We start from the raw sequence: 26,954 nt of genomic DNA on the forward strand, positions 1-26,954 counted from the left end.
TCTGTTTTACCACTGAGTGAGTGGTGTTGCATTGTGTGGACACATCACAATTTGCTTACCCATGGCCCAGAGGAGGGACATTTGGGTTGTTTCTAGTTTTTGACAATTACACAAGGTCTGACAATTAAGTTCTTGAATTTGCCACTGTGCACTTACATTGGCAGCACTGTACAAACAACTCAGTGAGCCTTTATAACCTTGGTATACCAGAGTCTCCCAGCTGTGTCCCTGTTGACAGGGTGGTGTTTTGCCAAGTGGAGTTTATTATTGCTGTTGTGTGTTTTGTGTGCCATCACAAGAATGCTGGGGTTTGAATTAGAAAAGTGAAGAAACATTGAATTTCTTGTTAAACTTGGCAAGAGTGAAAGTGAAATCGGGAACATGTTAGTCCAAGTTTATGGGGATAATGCATGAAGAACACGGCAATGTACAAATGGATTAAATGTTTTTCTGAGGGGAGAGAGAGCGTCACTGGTCACTGATGAAGAGAGGTCAGGGTGGTCAGGAGCAAGCAGAACTGACAAAACATTGGAAAAATATGTCAAATTGTGCATTAAAATCTTCAGATGACTGTGAGAAGCATAGCAGAACAAGTAAATGAAGCTGTGATAAGCATCTTGTATAGGTTTTCTGGAGCACATCTGTCTTCATCTGTGAACATTGGGTGGATTATTGGGTCACATGACCTCTGAGTTTACCTTTGTTAGAAACTGCACTTGGTTTCTTTCAATCGGCTCCAATTCATTTCTTACCTTGATTAGCTTTTTGTACTGATTTTACTTACCCTTATTGTCTCTTCACATTTTTGTCTTGACTTTGAATAAACAATCCTCTTTCTGCAGTTCTCATCAGAATCATCTCTACTATGTGAAACCTTCATCACAGGTGCCAGGGGTACTTAGTTGGTTTTAGGAGGGAAGACTTTGTCTGCATCCTAAAAAGTCTTCGTGCGTCATTCAGATTATCTGTCAAAGCTGAGAGTTCCCGTCTGAACTGTGTCACTTAGAATTTCAGAAAGAAATCCTACAGATGAGCTACAAAATGAAAGCCAGGACAGGTGGCGGGACGAAGCCTCTTGCCTTGTGCCTTTCACCCCTCAGAAGATCCCAAGATCCAAAGAAGAGTCGGCTCCTTTGGTGCATGGGTGATGGGTGTGGAAGCAGGTGTGTGGCCTCAGGAATGAGCCACACCAGGAACCCTCACAAGGATTGTCTGTACTCTGTGGGGTCACTAGAAGGGGGATGGGAGAAAAGATTTTTACTTTTCATTTAACACCTTTACATACTGTGCAAAATATTTTTACCATGTTCATGCATTACTTATAAGATAATATTTTGAAGTGTGACTTTAATGAAAAATAAATTGTTGGTGGAAGTATGTATGTGTTTGAGGGCACGTTGGCAGTGGTGGGTGTGACATTTGTAGGGATGAGTCCCACCAGGAGTGTTGGGAGGGGAGGGAATCCAGGATGGAGCCCGAGAGGATGACATCAGAGTGGACAGAAGTCCCTTCTGAGTGGAAGGTGAGCTGGAGCGTGAAGCCCTGTGGGCGAGGTGGGTGAGGGCTCAGCCTGCTCTGGGTCTGTGTGTGTGTGTTCCTGACTATTGTCCTTAAGGGGCCAGACTGGACTGGTGATCAGTGGAGAAGATCACTGTAGCTTGTGAATGGGGGGGTGACATTCCTGGAGACAGAGAGTGATGGGTGACAGTGAGGGCAGCAGCAACAAGGCTGACCAGACAGCTGAACTTGGGGATCACCCTAACCTGGGACCAGTTACCTCGGGAGCTGAGACCCTGAAAACCCCCATCACCGTGCAAGGTAGACAGACTTAAGTCCCCTGAAGTCCTGGAGACCTGAGGTAAAGATGAGGGGAGATGAGTTTTATGTTTTTTTTACATCATAATTATACAAGGGTCCAGGCAAGGCATGAGAAGGGCAGGCCCCATGGGTCCCCTGAACTCTTCTAGTCCTGAGAGCCTGAGAGGAGGGTTCTGCAGGGCTCTCGGTTGTCCCTGGACCCTGGTAACTGCTCCCTGGCCGCGAGCATTATGACTGCGCTCCTGGCAGGCAGATCCCACTTGCAGGACTCCAGAGGGAGCGTCTCCTACTCTGCACCCGGGGCCCCTCACAGGCCTTCGGGTGAGGCGTGATGGGGAGAGCAAGGCTGGTCCTTTCTCCTCTACGTTCAGTTTGGGAATGAGTAGGAGAGGTTTGTTTAGCACCAGATTTAATTTTTTCCCCTAGAGCACTCTTTTCCTTGTTTTATACATGTTTTGGGTATCTGGAGAATAGATAGAATAGAATAGAATATCTATTTAGAATACAGGTCTTAAAAGTTTTGAGAAAAACGGTGAAGACAGTGTACCCAGCTGGATATTTTTAAAGAAAATTCAGCAAAGCAGTCTGTCCCCTCCTGGGTGTGCTCACACACCATTCTCACATTGGCACAAGCTTCCTGAGTGCTCGGCCACATTTTTAGAGGGAAAGCCTTCCTTTCATGGGGAACAGGTGCTCTGAAATGATTGCGTCTGTTTTCCACAGAGTGAAAAAAACGAAAGCCAGCATAGAGCCCCGTTTGCCGGTGCATCTTAACAAGGCCAGCTGTTCTTTATGCATCAAAAAGTCTGAAAGTGCATCGATTTTCTAGATTCTCTTTCGCCAATCAGTGAAGCTTAACAGTAAAAAATGTGTATATGTATAACCTTCAGAATATTTGATTTTAAATTATTGAACCAGAGCTTTTGTCTGACCCTGCCTATCACTCCTGTTGGGAGACTTACGACCTCAGCACTCGCCCAGTTAGGGGACGGCCCAGGCAGGCTGCTCAAGGTACGGACGGACGGCGGCCTGCAGCTTCTGATGTTACTGAGTAACGCACATGCCCGCTGCACTGCTCTTTAGGAAATGTGTGTTTAGCTACATGATCCGTGGCATTTCTGCTTAAATTCCAGCCAGGGCATCCTACTATCTGTCACGTGCAGTCAGTACCAGGCTGGACTCTTTGCAGCTCACAGATGGCTCCCGTGCGCAGGGCCCCTCCGTCAGAGCATGATGACTACGGGGCAAGTTTTCCCTTCACTACCGGAGCTTTCTGCCCCCTCTCTGACTGCAGTGGCAGATTTCTGGCACATGCAGAGTGGCACACGAGCCTGGCTTTTGCAGCGCAGTTCTGCAATTCCTGCACCCCTGAGTGCCAAGTGGTCAGGTGGCATGTGGACATTATCCTCCCCAGATTGAAAGCTGGGCCTCCATGGCTGCAAGGTAGCCATGGAGTGAACTGCATCAGGGGACTCTGTGGTATATGTGTGAGCCCAGTGAGGGGAGGTGGGTGACATTGGTCAGATCAGTCCCTCTTCCCCGTGCAGTTGCCCAGATCACCCCAGCCCTTGTGCAGGGGCCCCCAGATGTTCCTGACTGGTGTCCACAGGAAACCTTTGGCCTCTGGTTTCCTTCTCTGCAATGAGGCTGAGAAACCTACAACACCTGTTTGCACCTGCAGGGTTGTGTGGCTGAGTGTCTCTGCCCCAGAGTCTACTTGAGCCCACTCTGGCCAAACCCCTGCACCTTCCACTGTCGTCCCTGCCATGGCAGTTCCCAGACACAAGTCCGGCTGCATCCTGGATGCTCTGAGGCCTTGAGGATGGCATTTAACACGTACAGGGACAAGGAAATCTGTGAGCTCACGCGGCACGGTGACGCGTGGTGTTCTCGGGTGCTGGATGGATTATGCTTTCTTCTTATTCTCATCTTCTTTCTCTCTTTTAAAGCTTTCAAATATTTCCAAAATTTTCAGATTTTCTTGTTCTCTTTTCTCGTTTAGTTATTTTTGGAAGGAGAAAGGTGAACCAAGCTTCCTGGCCAACTTGGTAGAGAAGTTCTAGGCCTGGAGTGAGCTGTCTGCCTGGGGCTGTCAGGTCTAGATACCTGGCGGCCAGGGACGGCCCTCGGCCGGCCATGTGTGGACCCTCTCTCTGACCTGCAGCCTCAGAGCTACTCCAGGAAAAGGCCACACGTGGGAGAGGCCATGGGTGTGGGCCCACCTGCACCTGTGCCTACTGTCACCTGCTTGAAGCGGCATGTAGAGGACACAGGTGGGGAATCAGAAGGGACACACAGAAAGGGCCTTCCAGGGGACGGGAGGGAAGCCTGACCTGCTGAACCAGGAAGTCTGGAGGGCCCGTGAGAATGACGGTATGAGGCAACCTAGGCAACCAAGGAACAACAGAAAGAGATGGTTAATAACCAATAGAAAAGGACAATACTGCCCGGAGGCGCAGAGAGAGGCCGGTGGAAGACTTGCAGCCGATTTCAAACGAGGTGGGGAAGAGAGAGAGGCTATTCACACCTCGGCTGTCCTGCCTCTCACCTCATCTCCATCAAGAGAGGGACCCGCTTCCAGCTCTCTCTGGAAGGGCTCTAAGCTGTCACTTTGTTCTTAAATAAAATTTCTCTCCGTTACACTGAGATTTGTGCAGGTTACTTTGCTCTCTGTCCACACGGCCTGTGCCCCTCCAGTTTCATTTCCGCTTTCCATTAATTTTTTTCTTTCAGTTACCACCATGCCTTGGATGAACTTTCTAGCTCAGCTGAGTAATAGAACCAGGTCAACTGGGTTCTGGGAACTAGGACCCCCCTGACTTCCAACAGGTAAGACCCTCTCCCTGCAGTTTTCCAGGAAGATGCCCTCAGGTGTTTGGGAGCCGGCTGCAGGGGAGACAGTGGTGCTGCCACTGGGCCTGCTGGGCCTTTATTGCAGGAAGTGGCACGCCCTTGGGTGAGGCGATGGCTGAGCTGGCCCTGAACGTCACCGCTCTCTGGCTTTGGAGGTGCAGGCCCTGTTCCTGTCCTGCTCTTCAGGTGCCTTCAGGTACATGATTCAGATTTTGTGAGCATAACCTGAGACACCAGCCCAGGGCTGTGCTTAAGCCATTTTTTTTTTTTAACTTGCCAAGAAGCTTTTATTCTCTGACAGCCTGTGTCATTTGATCCTACCCCCACCTTGGCTTTGGGCTCCTAATCCCTCCTGTTTATAGTGAGTTTGATCTCTGTCATACCTTGTGTTGAGCTAGACAAATCCCACCCTCCCTGGGCCCCACCGTGCGACCACATCAGTTAGACCCAATGACAGGGGCTTTAAACTTGTCTATCTCTTGAAAGAACAAACGGTCTTCAAAGCCTTAAACCTACTCTCATAAATAGTCTTTAAGGGCAAAATTTGACGAACAGGATCAGAGAATGCAATGATAGGGGACCACCCTGGTGCAAGATAAACCAGGTTCTGAAATGGAAATCAGTTGATCGCTTCACTCGGTGTGCGCCTCTGAGAAGACTCAGACCAGCTTGAAAAAGCCCGAGAAATGTGATCCATATGGTCCACAAGTTAATATCCAGACTCCCAGGCTCTCCAGTTCACTGTTCCTATTTGGGAATATTCAAGCTGGCTGTGTCTGGGGCCACCACACGGGGACCCAGGGCCATCAAAGCAGGTGTGTCCATAAAGGCCGCACAGGACGTTGGGCACTGTTCTTGGCTGAGAAGCCCTTGTCCGTCTCCAGGCTGTGTCACAGCCTGGATTCCTTTTTACTTTTGAAAACTGGTCATTGATTCATGGAACAAATACATGTGAGAGAGCCCCTTAAAGACCCCGAGAGGACGCCCAGCTAAGCTGAGGGAAGGAAAGTCGGGGCCCCTGTTGTTTATTTGTCCAAAAGCAAAATGGTTTTTACATTGGTTATTTGAATTTTACTTAAGCCACCCAGATTTTTTAAATTGTGCTAAAATAGAAATAACTTAAAATTTTCCACTTTACCCATTTTTAAGGGGCATTAAGCACAAACACACTGTTGGCCTATCGGCCTGGCTCAGCACCCCCGTGCCAGGCTTCTCATGTTACCCACACAGAGACTATCCCTGTTGGTCACGGGGTCTTCCGCCCTCCCCGAGGCCCTGCTCCCACCACTCTGCTGTCTGTCTGCAGGATCTGGCCACCCTGGGCAGCTCACGTCGCAGGAACAGGCTAGAGCTGTCCTTTTGTGACTGGCTGATTTAGCTTTTGGTCTTTAAGCTCCATCCATATTGAAGCACGTGTCCGAATTTTCTTTCTTTTCAAGGCAAACAACATTCCACGGTGCGGCAGGGATGTACCACATCTTGTCCGTCCGCTTATCCACCAGCGGGCGCTTCAGTCGCTTCTCCCTGCCGGCCGTTGTCAGGGACGCTGCCGTGAACACGGTGGGTTGATGCCTGCGGGAGCCTCTTCATCTGCTGCTGCTTCTTCTTCTTCTTTTTTTTTAGAGACAAGAGTCTCACTTTGTCGCCCTGGGTAGAGTGCTGTGGCGTCACACAGCTCACAGCAACCATCAGCTCTTGGGCTTCAGCGATTCTCTTGCCTCAGCCTCCTGAGTAGCTGGGACTATAGGCGCCCACCACAACGCCCGGCTATTTTTTGCAGTTTTGGTCGGGTCAGGTTTGAACCCTCCACCCTCAGGCTTCTTCTAGGTAAAAACTCAGATGTGGAATTGCCACGTGATATGGAAATCCCACTGGGGTTTTCGCACACTCCCGCAGCACCGTGGCGTGCCCGGGTTCCCTGCTCCTCTGCAGCCTCACAGCGCTCTCTCTCTCTCGCTCTCTGTGCGTCCGTCGCTGCAGCCTCCGTGATAAGCACGACGCAGCCTCTCCTGCTTGTCACGCGCTTCTCTCTGACGACCGGTGAAGTGCACACCTTCTCGTTTGCTTACTGGCCTTACTATTTCTTCTTTGAATAAATATTCATTCAAGTCCATTGTCCATGTCTGCACTGGGTTGTTTTTCCTTGATGAGTTGGAGGCGTTCTTTATTCTGGCCATGAATTTCTTCTCAGATACGTGATGGGGAAACATTCTCTCCCCTCCCGTGGGTTGCCTCGTCACACTGTTAATAGTGTCCTGTGGTGCACCAAAGTTTTAAATTTTGATGACGCACCCAAATTTAGCTGGAATGTCCAGAACTCTGCTGGTTGCTGTGTACAACACAAGAAAGTTATGAGATAGGGGACAGTGAAAGTGACCTTGACCTCTGGCCACCTTGGGTAGGGGACGCAGAGGGTTTTAGTGTGAGATGTCAGGCCTCTTGGGGCAATAAAGGGAACCCAGTGTACAAACCCCAGAGAGTTTTCATAATCGTGTGTTTGGGGCTGCCATCCTTTACGAGGCTGGAAGCAGAAACGCCCTTGCCATCTTGGGGCACCACGCCCACCACCACGTGTGTCTCCCAGCTGTAGCCAATGAATAACCAGTGGGGCACAGTGCCACGTGGCCAGATGGCCATGGCACATGAAGTCAGCATGCCCACAGTTCTGTGACCTTATATCTGTGCCCACACTGGCCCTTATCCCCAGGGCCTGTTGCCATGGCAAGCCTGGAGGCTATTTAATGCACACACAGAAATGAGAAGCCCCCGGGGTCACAGGTCACACATGAAAGGGTCCCTGAGTATAGGGAAACCCGAGTCTCTGTGTTAAGTAATGCCTTCCAGACACCGTGGGCCCCTGCCTGCTTTCACTCAGACCCTGGCTCCCGGGGGTGGCCTGCTGCCCTCCCCACCCTGGCCTCTGGCCTGAGCCAGCTGTGCTGGAGACTGAAGTCCAGTCCTGGGGTCAGATCTTCTGTCTTTGAGGGCATGGCCCACCCAGTGCCCAGCCGCCACCCCACCCCCAGCTCTGAGATTCGGGGCATCTTCCCCCTCCCCCATTCTGGCTGGTGCTCACTCCTGCAACAGATGCCGCCAGCCCCAAGCTGATTCTTGGTTCTGCAGCCTTGATTCTTGCCCTCCTGGGGGATGGTGCCTGCCAATAATGCAAAAATACTCAAGATGCAGATGTATGAGTTAACGCAGAAGCCTTCTACTTGGCTTTGCACCACATTAGGAACAAAATGGATTTTGCCCTGAATCCTTCTGGGTTGTGAGAGTTTCTCCATTCGGCCAGAACAAGGCACAAGATGAGGAGTGGGCAGAAGCCCTGTGGTGGGCCAGGCTGCTGAGCAAGGCCTCAAGTTCCAGCCTCGGAGAGACTCCCGCTTGCCTGCCGGACAAAGCACCACAGTCAGGCCACCAATCAGCTGGAAAGGAGAGCACCTGCTCCTCTTCTGGGTATTTCTCCCTGGGGGAAGGCAAAGTGTAGGCCCCACCCTGCACCCAGACATGCAGGCTGCCCCTGTGATGCCAGCCTCCCCCTGCTCCTGGGGAGGGACAACAGCAGGGGACCCTGTGGTGTGGGGTTCAGCTAGCAGCAGTCCCAGGCAGGTGTGGGGTTCAGCTAGCAGCAGTCCCAGGCAGGTGTGGGGTTCAGCTAGCAGCAGTCCCAGGCAGGTGTGGGGTTCAGCTAGCAGCAGTCCCAGGCAGGTGTGGGGTTCAGCTAGCAGCAGTCCCAGGTAGGTGGGTGATGGCTCCTGGGAGAGCTGGGAGCAGACGGGGAGATACCCCAAATGTGGAGTATCCCCTCCAGTGGCATTTGGGAGCCAGTCCCAGGGAGGGCACGCTGTGATTACCCAAAGATTGCAGCTGAGCACATTGGGGAGCTGCTGGGGGCTCCCACCTGCACCTGGGCTGGTTTATTGCAAATGCTCTCCCAGGGCCTGGCGTAGGGGTCAGGTTACAAAGTCAGAATTACTGTCCTTGGCCTATTGGCTAGTTCTCAGTTACTCTGATCAAATAGGAGCAGCCAAGACGCCATTAGGTTGGAGGCTACAAATCCTGTGTCCCTGGACAGATTGACCCAGGTGTGGCTGAAAGCTGCCGATCTGGTGGGCCGGGCATGACAGGCTCTGAAGGCTGAATCCGATCGGAGGCAGGTCTGTACAGGGGAGAAGAATGTGCAGCGTACTGGCTGCACCTGTCTGGACAGAATTCCCATCTGTCTGTAGGTGCCCTGCCTGGCTGGGGTCTCAGGACTCAGGTGGGGCAGAGACACTAGCTGATATTGAAGCCACAGTGACTCAGGGCCACAGGGTGTGCATGCCCGGCTCTGTGCACTGCCCGGGCCTCTATGCAGAATTTACAAAAACAGCACGGAGGGTCTTCAAAAAATTAAAAATAAGCTATCACGCATCCAGTAATACCACTCCTTGGCGTGTGCCCCAAATGGCTCTTGGGGAGTCTTCTGCACCCCCACGTTCATTGAACCATGATTAACAAATCGCAAAGAGGTAGAAACAGTCTAAATGTCCCTCAATAGGTTAATGGATGAAAGAAAACATATATATATACACAAACAATGGAGTTCTGACACATTCTACAGCGTGGGTGGACCTGGAGGACGCTGTGTTACAGGAAATACGTCACACACAGGAGGGTACACACTGCAGGACTTCACTTAACGTACGGGACCTTTAAAACCCACCCTCACAGCAGCAGAGAGCAGAAAGGTGGTTGCCAGAAGCTGGGGGCTGGGGACACGGGGAGACATGGGCCAAGGGGTGCACAGGCCAGTTACGCAGGATGAGGAAGTTCTGGTTATGGAGCACAGGCTTGGGGAGAGCAGTTAACAACAGTATGGCGCACATCTGCTCTGCGACTGGGGGAAGAACTTACGAGTTCTCACCACAGAAAAAGGGTGACTACGTGAGGTGGCCGGTGTGTTAACTAGCTTGATCATGGTGATAATTTCACAATGTGTATCAAAACATCAAGTTGGATGCTTTAAATATACACTATTTCTATTTGTGAATTATATCCCAATAAGGCTAAAAAAGAAATAAAATGAGACATATTTCAAAAAAGAAAACAAAAAGGAATTTACTTCTACCTTTTGAATTTGCATTCCTGGTGACCCTTACATTCCAGCTGCCCTGGAGGCAGCCCGAGGGCAGAGGCCAGCTCTGCCTCCATCCGTCCTCCCTATGAGTGAGGCACCCAGCCTGGAGGTGGGCAAAGGGGACGGAGGGGTGACGGGAAGGTGAGACAGAGCTGGACCTGCCCGGCGGGTGCTCACCTTCTGGGGGAGAGACTTCCCCATGGCACGGCCAGTGTTCTCAGCTTTCAGAAGGATCTGCCTCTGAGCAGAGACCCTGGGGCACAAGTCCAAACACTCCCACAAAGCCACCGTGTGGGAGACATGTGGGAACCTCTGCTCCTCCCTAGTGGTGAGGACATTCACAGGCCAGCAGAAAACCTGCACTGCCCTCTGGGAGGCATGAACTGTGTCCTGCTCTTAGCAATGGCTTTGTGTCCCCTGAATAGGACATCTTACTGCAGAGGGTGGGGGCCCTGACCCCATCGCATCAGCAGAAGCCTCTCCTGCTTCACATGTGACTCCAGCCACCCAGCTCCATGTCTGGGGACGTCACTCTGGTCATTGCAGAGTACTGGCTGCATCTGTCATTGTCTGTGTCAAGTTCCCATCACTGCGACTTCCCTTATGATGGGTCAGATTTCCCAGATTCAAACGTTACACAAACTCACTGCTGAGTGACAGTGGCTGATGTGAAACCTCAGAACTGGGTCACACGTCCACCAGCCACCTGACTGGTTCTGGCAGAGATCCCTCCCCAGGGCTGCCCCACACTGGGTTGCTACGTCAAGAGCGGCTTGCCCAAGACAGTGTTTTTGCCTTTGTCTTTGCCAGACCGCCTCTCCTGTGCACCCTCGACACTCTCAGGTGGCTGCTTCTGTGTGGTCCTTGCTGCTGGTGTAGCTTCCCTGTCTGTCCTCATCTGGCCCATCTGTCCTTGGCTGGCCCAGTGCTCAGAGCCAATGTCCCTGTCAGCACCTGGGCACTGGGTGGGGCCCTGGAGCTGCTCCTCCAAAGTTCCACATCCTCATGGCCTAAAGCAGCAGAAACTCTGTCTCTACCATCCGGCAGGCTGGAAGTCCAAGGCCAAGGTGCTGAGGAGGCTATACCCCCAAAGGCTTTTGGGGGGCAGCTTCTGTATCTTCGAGCTGGCAGGAGCCTCTGGTGTTTCTTGGCTGGGGGCTTACTGATCTTGGGCTGTTTCCTCTGTGTTTGTGGCTTCCAGAAACTCTCCCCTCTCCCTTTAAGGATTTAGGGTGCATCCTGCACAGAGTTCTGGATGCTGGGTGCTAGGAGAACAGAATTTGAGCCAAGCCCCTTTCTACTGGGGTGGTTCAGCTTCTCTCCCAGCACAGGAGGCAGGTAACTTTCACCCAGTCCCAGAACTTTTCTCTCTCCCTGTGGGACCTGAACATGTCCTTAACACGTTTTCAGACACACATCTAACTCTGAGAGCCCCAGGCCTGTCCCTGTGGGCACAGCCGGGCCGGCTTCTGTCCTGGCTCTGCTCAGCTCAGCTTTTGCTGCTCCCGAGGCAGAACCCACTCACACGGCTGTGCTGTCTCGACACCTCCCAGGTCCTGTCCCAGGGAGCCTGCAGAAGGCCTGGCCTCCGGGAGGACGGGCTGTACATCAGGGAACCTTCAGAAGCTGTCTCTCCATATAGACTGGCACACAGCATGGGAAGGGCAACAAGGCTGCTGGTGGCTCTGGGAAGTTTTTTAACCTGAAACCTTTCACCAACAAAGAGGTCTTGGCCCTCTGAGATCCAAACTGAGAAGTTTCCAGCTTGAGCTGAGTGTCCATCTCCTGATGAATCAAGTATGGTCAAGGGCCCAGCGCCCCTTCCTCAGCACCACATGGGCATGGGGCAGGGAGTGAGGTGCTCCTGGGGTGGGGGGCAGGGCGGACAGCACCAGCAGGGCCTACCCCTGGGGGCTGAGTGGGCAGAATTCCCCCAGGTACAGAGAAGCCTCGAAGGCTGTTCCGAGCTAGTTAAAGTATCAGGACTCCAGAGGAGGCTCTCAGGAAGGAGGCTGCTCTTGGTGCAACCCCAACCATGGATGTTTAGAGCACATCTGAGACCCAGTGCTTTCTGAGCGTCATTAATGGTTTTCAAAAGGGTGGAGGAAGAGGGGAGGCCCTGCTGCCTGCATGGCGTGACCCGGCCCTCTGTGGCTTGTCATCGCTTGCTCTTCTTGAGCACATGGTCCCACGCAGGTCCCACATCCTGGGCTGCAGATGCACAGGCTTCCGAAGTGCCATGACCATGCTGTCATCTCCCAAGAATCAAGGATTCTTCTCTATGGGCCGCACACCACCCTTAGTTCTGCTCATTAGCCTGAACCAACTGGTGAACAGGAAGCCTTCCTTTGTCGCCCCAGGCTGCAGCCATCCCGGAGGGTATAGCCTGCCTCACACGAGCCCATCTGTCCCCTCTCAGTCTCTCCACCCGGCTGGACCACCAGGCTGCCCAGGCAGAGTGGAGACTGTCCTTCTTCAAACAGCTGTGTCCAATGACACCCTGCTGGACAGCATCGTCCCCAAATTCTACTTTCCCTTTCCTATTTATACCAATGTCTGCAGCTGAGCTCCATCGGTCTGGAGTTTGGTGGTGGGGTAGGGGTGAGGGAGCAGGTAAAGGACGAAGGGCAAGAATGGGATCTAATTTATATTTTTGCAATTTAGGATGTGAGAGGTCTGTTATCACAAGGGGCTGGGTAGGATAGGATACCCTCTGTTCTATCAACAAGTGAAGAAGATGAAACATTAACTCCAATGCTTTTCTTATTATAGATGAAATATGTGCTCATGGAAGCCATTAGGAAAATACAGAAAAGTGTAAATAAGAAAATTAAAATCACTTGTAAAATCACTGTTAACATTCTGATGCATTCCCCCAAGGTTTTACTCTTCACAGAGATTTTTAAAGTGGTTTCTCAAAGCCGACTGTGCACACAAGTCCCTGAGGGTCTTTTGAAAAATCTGATCCAGGAGTTGGGGTGGGACAGGTTCCCTTCCGCGAGTCTGAGTGTGAGGCAAGGGTGATGCGGCTGGTCTGGGAACCACATCCTGAGTATCGAGAGTGGGAGCTCAGATTCGGGGTTCAGATGTTGCTTTTCCAGGCAGGAGACCCGGAGAGCTGGTTATCTGACACTCCTGAGCCTCAGTTTTCTCATCTATAAAATGGGGATAGTACCTTATAGAGATTTTGAAAAGAGTGAATGAGGTAAACCATGCCAAGCTTCACCTGTTAACCTGGCACATGACAAGTAAATTTACAATTGTAAATAAATTTTTACTGAATAAAATTATAACTAAATTAAAAATGAGCCAATATTTCCTAGGTCACTGCAGTTTGTGTATATAGCTTCATACCCTACCCTCACTTGACATCATATGGCGAGCATCTTTACAATGTTAAAAATTCTCTGAAAATATAATTTTAATAGCTGTATTTTAATGACTCCCACTGTGTTGATAGGTCATAATTTATTTGACTATTTAGGACATGGAAATAATTACTTTCCTGTTTACCTTTTATATTCTAATGAAATCCTGTGAACATAGCAGCTATTTTATGAGAGTTCTAGATTAAAAAAAAATGTAGTTTCCTTTTTCGGAAAACAAGGGCTACAAAGCATTTTAGAGAACAGCTGTAGCTGTCAGACAAGGATTTCTTTTTTATGTTTTGATTGTTCCTTTGCAACAATCATAGAAAAAGAGTTATATTTAATCCCCACAGCAAACAAACCAAAGCATTATAGCTCTGACTACAGTGTGAAATTAGGACTTTTTAGGCCAAGAGCCTATTTCATGTGTTTGCCCCTAGCGACTGAGAAAGCAACTGTGAAGGAGAAAGTGAGCGAATATGGGAAGAATTCTGACATTTTATGAAAATATTTCAAACATTTTATGACTCTTTTGTCCTTTGAGGGCTTTTTGGTTTATTCTGTAGCCAGGACCTCATTTCCAAAGGCGTTTCACAGACACGCACGGCCTCCACAGTGACCCTCAAGAGTGAGGTTCATCCTGGCCTCTTCTCGGGCGTTTCTGAGGTTCCCTTCTTGGTGGGCTGGGAAGTGCACAGGTCATACTTTGACCTTGTAAGCATCCTTGTTACCTGTTTCTCTCCCTCTCCTCCAGCCACAGCCTGTGGTGTGCGCTGTAGAAGCACAGGCTCCTGGCTGACGCGCGGGGCCACCTGCCAGGGACCCGTGTGGTCAAGCTCTGCTTCTGGCTTTTCTCAGCAGAAACCTAGAGAGAGCCGTGAGCGGGTCAGGGTGTCCATTGGTGCATTTCTCTCTAAAATCCTGCAAGGGACAGGGACATTTTTGACTTTTTCTTCTCTCTTACTGACATTTGGGAGAAGTTTGGGGTTTCGACTCACGTGAGCCTCGGCAGTTTTTTTTCACCTTCATTAGACCCAATATGTATTTTTCTGTCCTGATACTGTTATTATTTTTTTTTAATCAGTAATCATGTTTATCCTGGGCAACGTTGCCAGGACAAATATTATTTCATAGGTTCTAACATCTGTTCACATGAAATCTGATATTCAAGTTCACCCTGGCTGTGTTCTCTGATAGCTGATACACGTACAGTGCCCTGGGGACAGTCCACACCCAGCCACAGTGCACAGTACAATTTCTTATCTCTGAAGCATCCTGCTGGTTTTAACAAGTTTAAGTGGTATCAGGATAAAGTCCCAGGGGAGCACTCCTGCCCCTCCCTTCGCAGGACCTCCTAAGGGGAGGTGTTCTGGAAGGGTCTCTGCTTCTAGCAGTCATTGGCCACTTGCAGAATCACAGAAATTTAACATCCCTTTTCACTTTCTTTGGTGGAAGTGACATCAAGGAACCACTGCCATGCTTTCTTGTATCTGGGGGAGGAGAGGTTAAGCCAGGGGAGCTGGGACTCAGGCGCCATGTCTGTGTTGCGGCAGCACCAATGAACAAGGGGTCCTCAGGGGCCCCTGCACAGGTGGAGGGCCATCAGAGACTGTGTGCTTCACATGAGCCACTGAGTGTCCTGGTGGGGAGAGGGACTTACAGGCATTGTGACCGCGTCTCAGGACCTGGACATGAATGGATCCTTGTTCTATTTTGTTATTGCTCAGCTGGTCATCTGGTCATCCCAAATTCTGCCTCCATGAGAAAGGCCAGTGCTTGTCCCCATGACAGCCCCTGGGACCTTGATGGAGCAAGATGAGGTGTAGGGTCACACACACACTGGATCTTTCGCCCCTGGGCCTGCTGGCTGGCCTGGTCACAGAAGGGCTCAAGCTTACAGCAGTCCGAGGCCAGAACAGTTTTTCCAAGGAGTGGTCACCCACTCATCATGCTACAGGTGATTCACAGGGGGCTGGGTTTTAAGAAGCTCAGTTTGAGAACACTTTTAAGAACTGGGAGTGAGTCCCAGCATGGTGGTTCACACCTGTAATCCTAGCACTCTGGGAGGCAGAGGCAGGAGGATCCTTTGAGCTCAGAAGTTCAAAGCCAGCCTGAGCAAGAGGGAGTCCTGGTCTTTATTAAAAATAGAAAAACTAGCTGGGCACTGTGGCAGGTACCTTTAGTCCCAGCTACTTGGGAGGCTGAGGCAAGAGGATCACTTGAGCCCAGGAGTTTGAGGTTGCTATGAGCTGTGATGCCACAGTAGTCTACCCAGGGCAAGAAAGTGAGACTCTGTCTCAGAAGAAAAAAAAATTATGAATGGAAGATTCGTGCTCCCTAAAGGGGTTGTTGACCTCTGCAGCCACCTCTGCAGGGGCTGCTCTGGCCTCACATGAGTTCATGCAAATAGGCCCAAAGCTGCCAGCACTTAGGCCACCTTCCCGGGTTTACCCAGCGGTCTTTGCATTGAAAGTGAACCAGGGAGCAAAGGGAAGAAGCTGAAAACGTATCACACATTTAAATATTTTTATATCATCTAAAAAATGTTTAATTGTGCTAAAACACATGTAACAAAATTTACCATCTTAATTTTTTAATTTCATATTAATACGAGAGTACAAATGATTAGTTTGCAATGTTTGCATTTGTTAGGTAAGGTCCCTGCTATAGTTGTGTCCCTTGCCTAGGAGGGGCCATATCCCTACACAGTGCCCCGGGGCGAGAGCTCACCACTCTCTGCCCTTCTCCTGCCCCCCTCACTTGCATTTAATTGTTTTTCTGTCACGTAGGTGTGCAGTTGTTTACCTGCTGAGTGCATTGGATACTTGCTTTCCATTCTTGTGATACTTTACTGAAAAGAATATGCTCCAACTCTACCCAGCTAAATACAAAAGATGTAAAGTCTCATCACTTTTATGGGTGAATAGTACTCCATGGTATACGTGTATCATAGTTTGTTAATCCATTTGTTGGCTGATGGGCACTTGGGTCATCTTAATTATTTTCAAGTGTAGATTTCAGTAGTGTTAAGTACACCTTGATGTGCAACCAACATCTCCATCTCAAGAACTGTCATTTTTCTGGCCTGAAGCCCTGTCCCCCTTAAACACTAGCTCCCCCGGGCCATTCTACTTTCTGATTACATGAATCCTGCTACCCCAGGGGTCTTACCGTAGTGCCAACAGACAGCATTTGTCCTTCTGAGACTGGCTTACTTCACTTCGGGTAGTGTCCTCAAAGCTCCTCCCTGTGGGAGGACAAGTCAATGTCCTTCCCTGGTAAGGCTGAACACTGTGCTTTGCATGGACATGACGTTGTGTTGTGTTTATCTGTCTATCCACTGATGGACACTTCAGTGCCACCACGTTTTGGCAATTGTGATTAATGCTGCAGTGAGCAAGGGTGCACAGCTAAGCTATCTGTTGGAGAATTCTGGGTGTGTCCCCAGAAATGGAATTACTAGATCACGTGGGGATTCTATTTTTATTTTTTTGAGGACCTGCCGTTGTGTTTTCCGCAGTGGCTTTATCTTTGTCTGTTCCCACCAGCAGAGCATAAGAGTTCTGATTTCCCCATGTTCTTGCCAATCCTTGCTAATGTTTTCCAAATGGGTGTGAAGTAATAGCTCATTGTGGTTTTGATTGTGTTTCCTTAATGATTTGTGGTGTTGAACATGATTTCGCGTGCTTATTGGTCATTTATACATGTTCTTTGGAAAAATGTCTATTCAAGATCTTTGTCCAGTTTTTAATCATGTTTTTATTATTGTTGTTGTTGAATTATAAGAGTTTCCTCTTTGGGTTGGCACCTGTGGCTCAGAGGAGTAGGGCACCGGCACCATATGCCGGAGGTGGTGGGTTCAAACTCAGCCCCAGCCAAAAACTACAAAAAAAAAAAAAAAAAAAGAGTTTCTTCTTTATATTATTATTATTGCATATATATTATTATTGTATACTAACCACATAGCATGGGTATAATTTGCAATTTATATTTTCTCCCATTCTGTATGTCATTGTTTGGCTCTGTTGACTGTGTCCTTTGACATGTAGAAGTTTTAAATTTTGATGTAATACAATTCGTCTGTTTTTTCCTTTGTTGCCTATTACATATTTTTAGAAAAAAATTTTGGTTAAAAGATCAAAGGGCAGGGAAGGACGCTTCCACGGCAATAGGTTCCCCAAGAGCTGTGGAGCCACAGTCATAGAGAGATTTCTCCAGGGGCTTGAGGGGAATCTCACCTCTGCTGCCTTCCAGAGGAGCGAGCAACCCTCAGCTAACATTCCGTCCACACTGCACAAAACCCACTGGGGCTCAGCAGCCATGAGAACTCTGGACCCTGGACATGGAACCTTGAAGGCCAAGGGTCCTCTCCTTCTGAACCCACAGATTCCAGGCCCCCAGAGAATGCAGCCAGGGCTGTTAGGTATCATTTTCACACCTCTGTGTACGTACACACAAACACACAAACACGTCAGGTGTAGTTTATCATGTGATCTTTTGTTCTTTTGATGTATATGGCCAGATACCCCTGGTTTTAGTGATCATTACATTTTTGAAAGTTATACATTCTACACTATATACAGGTATATTGTGTTTCTATCAAAACAGAATCTATCCAAGACTGTAATTCCAAAATTCCCCTTAGCAGGTGTTGTGAGTCCTCACGGACACATGGGAGGCTCTCGGCTCTGTCTCTGCCCTGTTCACACACAGGAACAGGATCCTTACGGACACACCGGAGGCTCTCAGCTGTCTCTGCTGGTGTCCCCTCTTTTCCCTGTGACCTGTTCCATCACACTCTTTCTGCTACGACTTCAAGCTATGTCCTTGTTCAATTCTGACCTACCCCCTGACATCTCTCTCAAGCCGCATCCCAAATTGGAGGTAGATTTAACAGTCTAAGAGCCTGGCTGGTCCACACACCCGGAACTTGACTTGTTCAGGGTGAACGTGGCCTTGGCCCCTCAGCCCCGGCCTTCGCTGTTGATTCACATTTCTGTTTCTATTCACTCTTCTGCTTGGGATTTCAATAATATTTGACTGTTTTCAAGAGTTCCCATCCACCAGGGCTAACAGCTGCCAGTTGTAAAGTCAAGGCCCTTTCTGGAACATTCCTGCGCCTGGAGCATCCTCTCTCCCACTGCCCTCCCTCAGTGCAGGGCCTTTATGAGCCCTTCCCAGGGGACGGGCGACTTGTCCGCCTGGCCCTGCTCCCCGGCCCGGCCTCTCCACCATCCCACCCAGCACCACTCACGCACTGAGACCCTGGTGGCGGCTCTGATTCTGTCAGTAAACTGCTTAAAACTTCCAGGCGTTTATTTTTTTGATCATTTGCTAAGAAAAGCCCACATCTTTGATCCCGGGTGTCAGTTGGCTCCCTGTCTAAAAACAAGACGCCCGCCTCATGTGGCAGGCTTGTGAGAAGGGTAGGATAATATCAGAACGAGAAAGCCAGGTGGGACTCCAGGGCGGATCCAGATCCCGATCCCACAGCACCAGCTCGGCTCAATTCACTTCCCTTTCCAAGACATGAGAGTACTTCAGCTCACATTCAAACACATTAGAACTCGACAACGAAAGGGGCAAACAAGGAGATGGCCCCAGCTGTGTTTGGGGATTTGTGGGTGAGGAGGACATGGCAGGTGGTTTGGGGAGGCCGGAGAGAGACAGAGTTCCTGGGCCGAGCAGCAAGTTCAATTAGCCAGAACCACGACCAGTCAGCAGCCTGTGCAGCCCCATTTGCTTCGCTTTTGCTTTGTGAATTAATGCTCTTTGAAACCACACACCTTGGAGTTGTTCTCTGTCCAGTAGAAACACCGATTGTGTCTATTTTGTAAAATTGGTGGCTGAGTTGAATGTGGCTGGGCTAATTTCTTTTCAAAGGAGAAATGAGGCAGTGTTCTAGCAGTTTAACCAGACTCCTACATTGGCTCTTTCCATTTGATTAATTTACATGTGTACTGCAAGGAATTGTGTTGTAAGAAAGCTGAGCTCTTCTGTGTCGCTAAGGAATGTGGTTCTTTATTAGTTCTTGTGTTAAAATAAACACAAAGTGTACAGGCTGCCTCGGAAATGCCAAGTAGAAGGAACGGCTGACAGGACAATAACATTTCTCCCACTTCCCATGTCTGTTACGTTATTTATTTCACCGTTTTCTAGGGGCTCCAAAGCAATTATTTCCTGAAATCCTTGCGGCTTTAGGATTCTGGGTACAAATATGCTTTATTTTATGAGAAATGAATTCTTGCAGCTCTCCAAAGCTGCTAGACCAGAGTTGAAATCATTGCCAATAAGAGTAAAAATACCAAAAAGAAGCAGAAATACGATGCACATTCCTTTTGTAACTGATGTAATTGGTTTGTATGCGATGGAATTTTAAAAATATTGGAAAGTTTTGCAATGACCTGTGCCTCCAGCCACATAGCTGGCATCTGTGGCTATTTGGCCAAGGGTATCATTGACAAATCTTGCAACCTTACCATTGCAAAAGCCAGTCCACTAAGAAGTCTGGCCAAAGGGAGCCAGGTTCTCCAGACAGTGCCCCCTCCTAGGTCACCTAGTCACCCTGTCTTTCAGGAGATGTGTTCTGAACCATCTTCATGGACAGAGCACGGAAACGTGGTAATTACATTAAACGTCAAAGCAAATGCAACTGCTTGGCGAACATTACTGGCACGATTTCCCCTGAAGAGACAGACTCCGCGTGGGAGCTGCAGAGACCTGAGGTCAGCCAGCCTCCCTCACACTCGGAAGACCTGCTTTTTGGGAGCTGCAGAGACCTGAGGTCAGCCAGCCTCCCTCACACTCGGGAGACCTGCCTTTTGGGAGCTGCAGAGACCTGAGGTCAGCCAGCCTTCCTCACACTCGGGAGACCTGTCTTTTTCTCCCATCACTCCCACCTGAATCTACTTGCCCACATCTCACCTGAGCAATTTCAGAGTGGACGCCCCTTTGGCAGTGTCCGCTCTGCCCTTTGCAGTCTTTACCCACACAGCAGTGGGGGGTCTGCATGGTGGGCCCCTTCCTCCCCATTCATCCTGTTTGTACTCCTTGGAATATGCCAAGATCCTTCTTGCCTCTGGAATTTTGAACTTGCCGTCTTCTCTTCCCCAGCGTTACCTCAGTTCAACCCTTGCCATGAGTCTTCTCTGACATCAGATAGTCTCACACGGCTCCTCCCCAGCCACCCCACGGCACCGATTCCTGGCAGCTGGTATTGTTGCCTTTATAGAAATGATCAATAATTGATTCATTTTGTACATGGATTTGCTTGTTTCTTTCCCACTTGTTGTTTCTCTTGTTTGTGTCATATTCCAAGGCTCTGCGTCCTGGACACACAGCAGGTGTGCAACAAGTTCTTGCTTAGTGCACCTGTTTTCTGTTGCTTTGGTGACACATTGCCACAAACGCAGTGCCTTACAAAGAAACAGCACAGATTAATTCTCCTCCTGGAGGCTCTTACTCACTGCCCTTCCTGGCTTCTAGAAGCTGCCTACACTCCCCAGCTCACTGCCTCTTCCCCATTTCCTGCCCATCTGGGGCTTCCATGCTCTCATCTCCTCTGGGTCTGACCTTCCTCCCCTTCTCCCATATGGACCTCTGTGATTATACTGAGCCTGCCTGAAAAATCAGGACAATTTCTCGACCTTTAGTCTTAGCTTACTCACACCTGCAAAGTCCCTTTTGCCATGTAAGATAACATATTCCTGGCTGTGGGAATTAGTGCATAGGCATCTTTGGATTCCATTATTTTGTCTACCACACTAAGAAAAGAAAGATGTGCAGGAGTGTAGTTGTTTAAAAATATATGTCCACAAATTGTTTCATACACCACCTTTTAAGAGATGGAGTTAATTCCTTTCCTCTGATGGTGGGCTACAGTTAGCAACTTGTTTCTGCCAAAGGGAAGATGGTGTTAAGTTATGATTTGTAACCTCTTTGACACTAGATCATAAAAGGCATTGGGACTTCCCCTTGCTCTCTCTCAGATAACTGGCTCTGGGCGAATCCAGGTGCCATGGTGTAAGGAAGCTCAAGTAGCCCCATAGAGAGGCCCGTGTGGTGAGGAACTGAGGCCTCCTGCCAACAGGCATGTGAGTGGGCCATCTTGGAAGTGGATCCTCCACCTCTGTTGAGCTCTGGGTGACTGTAGCCCCAGACCTGGAACCGTAAGCACCCAGCTGATCACTTCCAAATTCCTATCCCACAGAAACCGTAACATAATAAATATGTTTGGTATTTTAAGCACAAAGTTTTGGAGGTAATTTGCTGCATGGCAATAGATAACTAAAACAGCAGTCTAGTTTAGAATCCCCCACACAAAACAAAACGCATAACTTTGTGCCTTGATAGTCTTTGGGATTCTCTTATCTAACCAGGATCCCCCCCTGTCCCGCCGAAGGACAAGATGAGTAGAAGCTGATACCAATAACCATAGTGTTGGAATTGAGGTCCCCTTAGTACCTTCTCCAGGGTAATTGCGGTGCTCCAGCACAATGTACAAGTCAGTGGACTGAGACTCTGACTCACAGAGCAACACAGACAGGCACATTTCCAGTAGTTTCCTTAGTCTATTCCATTTTCTGTCTTGTGGGCATGATCACTTTCATTTTCTTCCAAATTCCTTTTCTCTTTTCTCCTTTGGCTGCTGTCAATCCCAAATATTTTCCAGTGTTTCTTGGTTACTGGTAGATATAAATCTTTTCTCCTACACTTTCCTTTTCCTCCATGTTCCGACAGTATGTTTACATGCCTCCTCTAATGGTCCTCTGGGTTCTGCCAATCTTCAAGATCCTCCCACCCATTTCTGCCCCCTCGTAGATGATGTAGGTAGGCCACCTGGAGGAAGGACACCTTGGCTGACTTCTGCCTGGGCTGTCACTGCTGATCCCAGAGCTAGATGTTTGTATCAGTCAGGATCAGATAAGTTCTGCTACAGTAACAAACAAGCCCCAAATATCAGTACATTCAACAATTTTGTTTTTGTTTGTCTCCCCCTGTCCCGTTCATGCTGTGTGTCCACTGCTGTGTGGTTGGGGGAACAGACTCACCTCTGTCTCATAGACCCAGGCTGAGAAAAGTGTCATTTCTGTTTCCATGATTGGTAAGGCAGAGAAAAGAGAAAGTGTTGAATAACACATTTGCTTTTAATTTTCTCCCCAGATGTGATTTGAGCCTCTCTGTTCTCATTTCATTTTCTGAACACCTAACTTTGAAGGGGGAGGGAAAGTCACCATGGCATGGTCTTGGGAAGGAGCTCTGGAGACGTGTGCTGAGTGGCGCTGCTGATGGCCTTGGTGCCATTGGCCCTGGGCCTGCCTGTCCTCTTTCTAAGCTTTCCAGAGCCTGTGGATAATCAGATAAGAGTCTTATAGTTGCAAATGGTGAAGTGTTACTCAGTTTGCCTAAAAAGGAATAAACTTGTTGGCTTATGTGTCTAAAAGATCCAGTGGGGGCTAAATCCAGCTTTAGAAGAAGCTGGTTTCAGACATTCAGAAAATGTTGCCACAACATGGTCTCCATCTCTTGGCTCCATTTTTGTCTGTGTTGGTTAATTCCCAGTGCAGTCTCGCAGAGGCAGAAGCTCCAGGCTCACAAGGGGAGCAGAGGGGAGACCCTTTCCCAGGAGTGTCAGCAGCTATCCTGGGGGAGTGCTGGCTGGTTTGAGTCACAATCCAGGTGTCCCAGATTAACCAGTCTGGACAAGCAGTTGTGGCATCTCATTGGCTTGGCCCAGGTCACAGCCTTTGCCCAAGAGCCTGGGATGAGTCAGCCCACTGTGGACTACCTGGTCTTTGAGTTGGGGAGGGCGGCTTCTAGAACAAAGTCAGCGTGTTGTTACTTGAGGCAGAGAGCAGAGAAAACTCTCAGAAATCCTCCATAGAGGTCATTCACATGTTCATTCTATTTCTCAGGCCACAGGTAACTCACACGGCCCTCCCGTCTCCCACTGGTCCTTGTTCCCATAATTTCATCCCTACCAGGACCCAGCTTGGTCTGCCCTGGGCTGACCTTGGTGCTGCTCACAGATTGTCTCCTGGGTAGCAGAGGTGAAACTAAGTATCTGACTGATAGTGGCCTTTTCTGCTGCAGATCTGGATATGGCATCTTCTCAGAGAACTAGGAATAGTTTCAAATACAAGCCCCAAGTCTTGTAGAAAGACGATGTTTAAAAAATCACTATTTTGAAACATGCACGCTCCCTTCTCTTCTGCACAGCAGGAGGACACAGTGTACTATTTTGAGCCAGTTGATAGTTCTTCAGACAATTAGCTGGGAGGTCATCTAGAGGCAGTGACGGCTCCATCTGAGGCAATGTCGCCAAGGTGGTAGTTATTTCTGCAAAGGTCATGGTTCCTGTGGCAGCTCTGACATCTCTTTCCCCACCAAGAGGAGGTGTCTCTTTCTACAACAGACCTGGGAGCTGGATTCCTGAGAGCTGGAAATGACCTTCAAGTACATGGTTTATAAAGCCCTGGAGAGGGAAGGTGATCATCGGAAGTCAGTGGGAGTTCAGCAAGGGCCAATCATGTGAGATTACTTTCATTTCCTTGTTTTGACAGGGAAATTGAACTTGCAGAGCTGAGGCCTTCTGTAGACATAATATATCTGGATCGAAGCAATGTTTTTGGAAAAGCTTCTAATGATGTTTTTTGGATGTGAAGCTCAGGGATCCCTCTGGACTGGTAAAGGATTAATGTCTGTACCAGAAGGAGGCTGACGGCTCTCAGACTCATGAGTAGCCCTGGGCTTTCAGAGTGGCTCTGTCACACACCCTGTATTCTGCAATATTTATATCCATAATTTGGGTGATATGGATAGCCATGACATCTTGTTATTAATCATATTAATATTTACTATTAATTAAAATAACAGCAACCACAGGGCTACTAACAGTCATTAAATGCTCCCTATGTTCCAGGCACAATGCTCCAGAGTTAAATGGATTATATATTAACACCTCATAACCTAGTAACAGAGGCTACTGTTTTCCCTTCTTAGTGACAGAAAACCAAGGTTAGCATTGAGAGGATATTAATTTGGGACTTAGCCGACTTTAACTGAGAAAGAAGTTCAAGATGATAGAAGTGTGGCAAATAAGAAGATGAAAAAAATAATGATATGGGCCCTGATGTCCTCACCCATATATATCAAAGCAAGACACAAATTTGGCTCTGATCTTCCTGGCAGCCAAGGTGAAAAGAGAAACAAGAATCTGCTATTTGATTCCAATCTTCATGAAAAGAAAATAAATGAGTCCCTCAGGGAAGTAAAATTTCTGCTGGTGTGTGTGTGTGAGAGAGAGAGAGAGAGAGAGAGAGAGAGAGAGAGAGAGAGAGAGAGCCCTTCTCACCATGGGCTTCCTCAGTGTTCTGTATCCTGTTCTCCAGACTCTTGCTTACGGCATCACTACTCATGTGCAAAAGGTTTAATGACAAAGTGCAACTTGGTGTGAAAGGAGGAAACAAGGCAATAGAGAATATAGGCCATGTGGAAGATTCTAGAACCTGTGGAGGAGTGGATGAATTCTATACCCTTCAACATTTCTCGGTGGGAGCTTGGGTCAGTGCTGCCCCACAGATAGATAAGTGCCTCTCCTCTGGAAAAGTGCACCAAACCTTTTGTCCTATTTGTTGAGGTTTAATCCACACACTCTGGACAGCTGTTAGCGAGTGACACCGCACATGGGTTTTGGGGTCTGAGCGCCCACACCAAACTCCAGGTGGAAGTGTGTTGCCGGAGATCTGCCAGCAAATGTAGGTGCAAAATAAAAACCAGTGGGGGTTCCCGGAGTTCTATTCTATATGGAAGATTGGAAGAAATATTTCACCTAGGAATTTTTTATGGTAGGCTCCTCATCATGGCCAAAGGGGGAAAAAAATCTCAGCAATATTCTCATAGAACATCAGTTTTGATTCTATGTGAATTCTCAGTAAAAGCAGCAAGAAGAAAGTATTGCAAAATGAAGCCTTAAATAGCTTTAAGTCATGACATTCTTGGAGACTATCCACTGGAATGAAGATTTTCAATTTAGACAAGTTGATATCGCACTACGATCTCTGGCGATAATCAGCCAGTAGGGCTGGTTTCTCCAACAAGACCCCTCCCAGCTCCTCACGGGGGAAACCGCGTGGCCCCTATTCGAACTTCTGGGAAGCTCTCCCAGCAGGGAGGGTGGGCAGCAGGGTCTCCAACAGCAATTTCAGTTCTACAGAGGGAGGCACAAGAACCGTGTTTTGTGCCATTTGGAATTAAAGTTTGATTTGCCGAGAGGTGGGACTCACTGGGCAGTGTTAAAACGCAGCTCCCATGTGGGCAGGAATCACGGGGGCTTCTGGGGGGGGGCGTGGCGCCTCAGCAGAGGCTGGGGAGAGGGGGTGAGAGCAAGGCACGGTGTAGGGCATTAGTCAACCTTCTGAAGGGGACATGAGTTCGGCCAGGATAGGTTACAGCTGCAGGGCTGGTGCCGAAAACCACGCAGCCTTGACCGTGGTCGTCTTTCAGGGAATGTGCCTGTAGCCCATGACTGCTCGGAATGTCAGCTCCCTTGGGTGACAGGCGTCCCTGCAGCAGTTTTCACTCCTCATGCTTTATTGATTCCTCTCCTCGGTTCACATTTTGTTGAAAAACAAGGAGCAATCTCAGTCTTTTCAGAGAGAACAATTGCCAGTGATTTTGTAAGAAAACAGGTTTTGTGGCAAATTTGGAAGCTCACGTGACTCTTATCTCGAAATGCCTTGTTGGGGCAGCTGCACAGGCGGCAGGATTATCTGGAAGCTGAGTTTGCATCTCCAGCGGGCCGTGGACGCCTGCAGCTCGTTTTGCATGGTGCTCCTACTTTCTGCAGAGATTGGGTCTTATCCAAACGGCCTCGGTTACCTTAGGGTGGACACTGGCCATGGAATTACTGTGTGCTCACCCAGCAGGGCCTGTCCCCAGCCCCTGGGTGGAAGGGATGACAGCAATAGTCAGAAAGGCTCCAATCACAGGGACAGCCTGCCTGCCTGCACCACCTCTAATCCTCATAATGACGCTGCACACTCGGCTGGCAGGGACTGGTATCCTCCAAAAAAATATGTTGAACTTGTAGTTGTTTATATATTGGATCCGTATTGGTATTGAGTACATGTTTATATATTGGATCCGTATTGGTATTGAGTACATGTTTATATATTGGATCCGTATTGGTATTGAGTACATGTTTATATATTGGATCCGTATTGGTATTGAGTACATGTTTATATATTGGATCCGTATTGGTATTGAGTACATGTTTATATATTGGATCCGTATTAGTATTGAGTACATGTTTATATATTGGATCCGTATTAGTATTGAGTACATGTTTATATATTGGATCCGTATTAGTATTGAGTACATGTTTATATATTGGATCCGTATTAGTATTGAGTACATGTTTATATATTGGATCCGTATTGGTATTGAGTACATGTTTATATATTGGATCCGTATTAGTATTGAGTACATGTTTATATATTGGATCCGTATTAGTATTGAGTACATGTTTATATATTGGATCCGTATTAGTATTGAGTACATGTTTATATATTGGATCCGTATTAGTATTGAGTACATGTTTATATATTGGATCCGTATTAGTATTGAGTACATGTTTATATATTGGATCTGTATTAGTATTGAGTACATGTTTATATATTGGATCCGTATTAGTATTGAGTACATGTTTATATATTGGATCCGTATTAGTATTGAGTACATGTTTATATATTGGATCCGTATTAGTATTGAGTACTTTTTTTTCCATCCTTGTG

The 26,954-nt window shown here is 48.4% G+C and overlaps 1 long non-coding RNA gene across 1 annotated transcript; it reads left to right on the forward strand.

The window, feature by feature from the left end:
* Positions 1-3,089: 3,089 nt before the first annotated feature.
* Positions 3,090-4,435, forward strand: LOC128590827 (uncharacterized). Its single transcript, XR_008381343.1, has 3 exons — positions 3,090-3,261; positions 3,500-3,674; positions 3,821-4,435. It is a non-coding gene; the product is annotated as an uncharacterized LOC128590827 (long non-coding RNA).
* Positions 4,436-26,954: the final 22,519 nt, after the last annotated feature.

The sequence above is a fragment of the Nycticebus coucang genome, chromosome 7 (genome assembly GCF_027406575.1).
Source record: "Nycticebus coucang isolate mNycCou1 chromosome 7, mNycCou1.pri, whole genome shotgun sequence".
Lineage (NCBI taxonomy): Eukaryota > Metazoa > Chordata > Mammalia > Primates > Lorisidae > Nycticebus > Nycticebus coucang.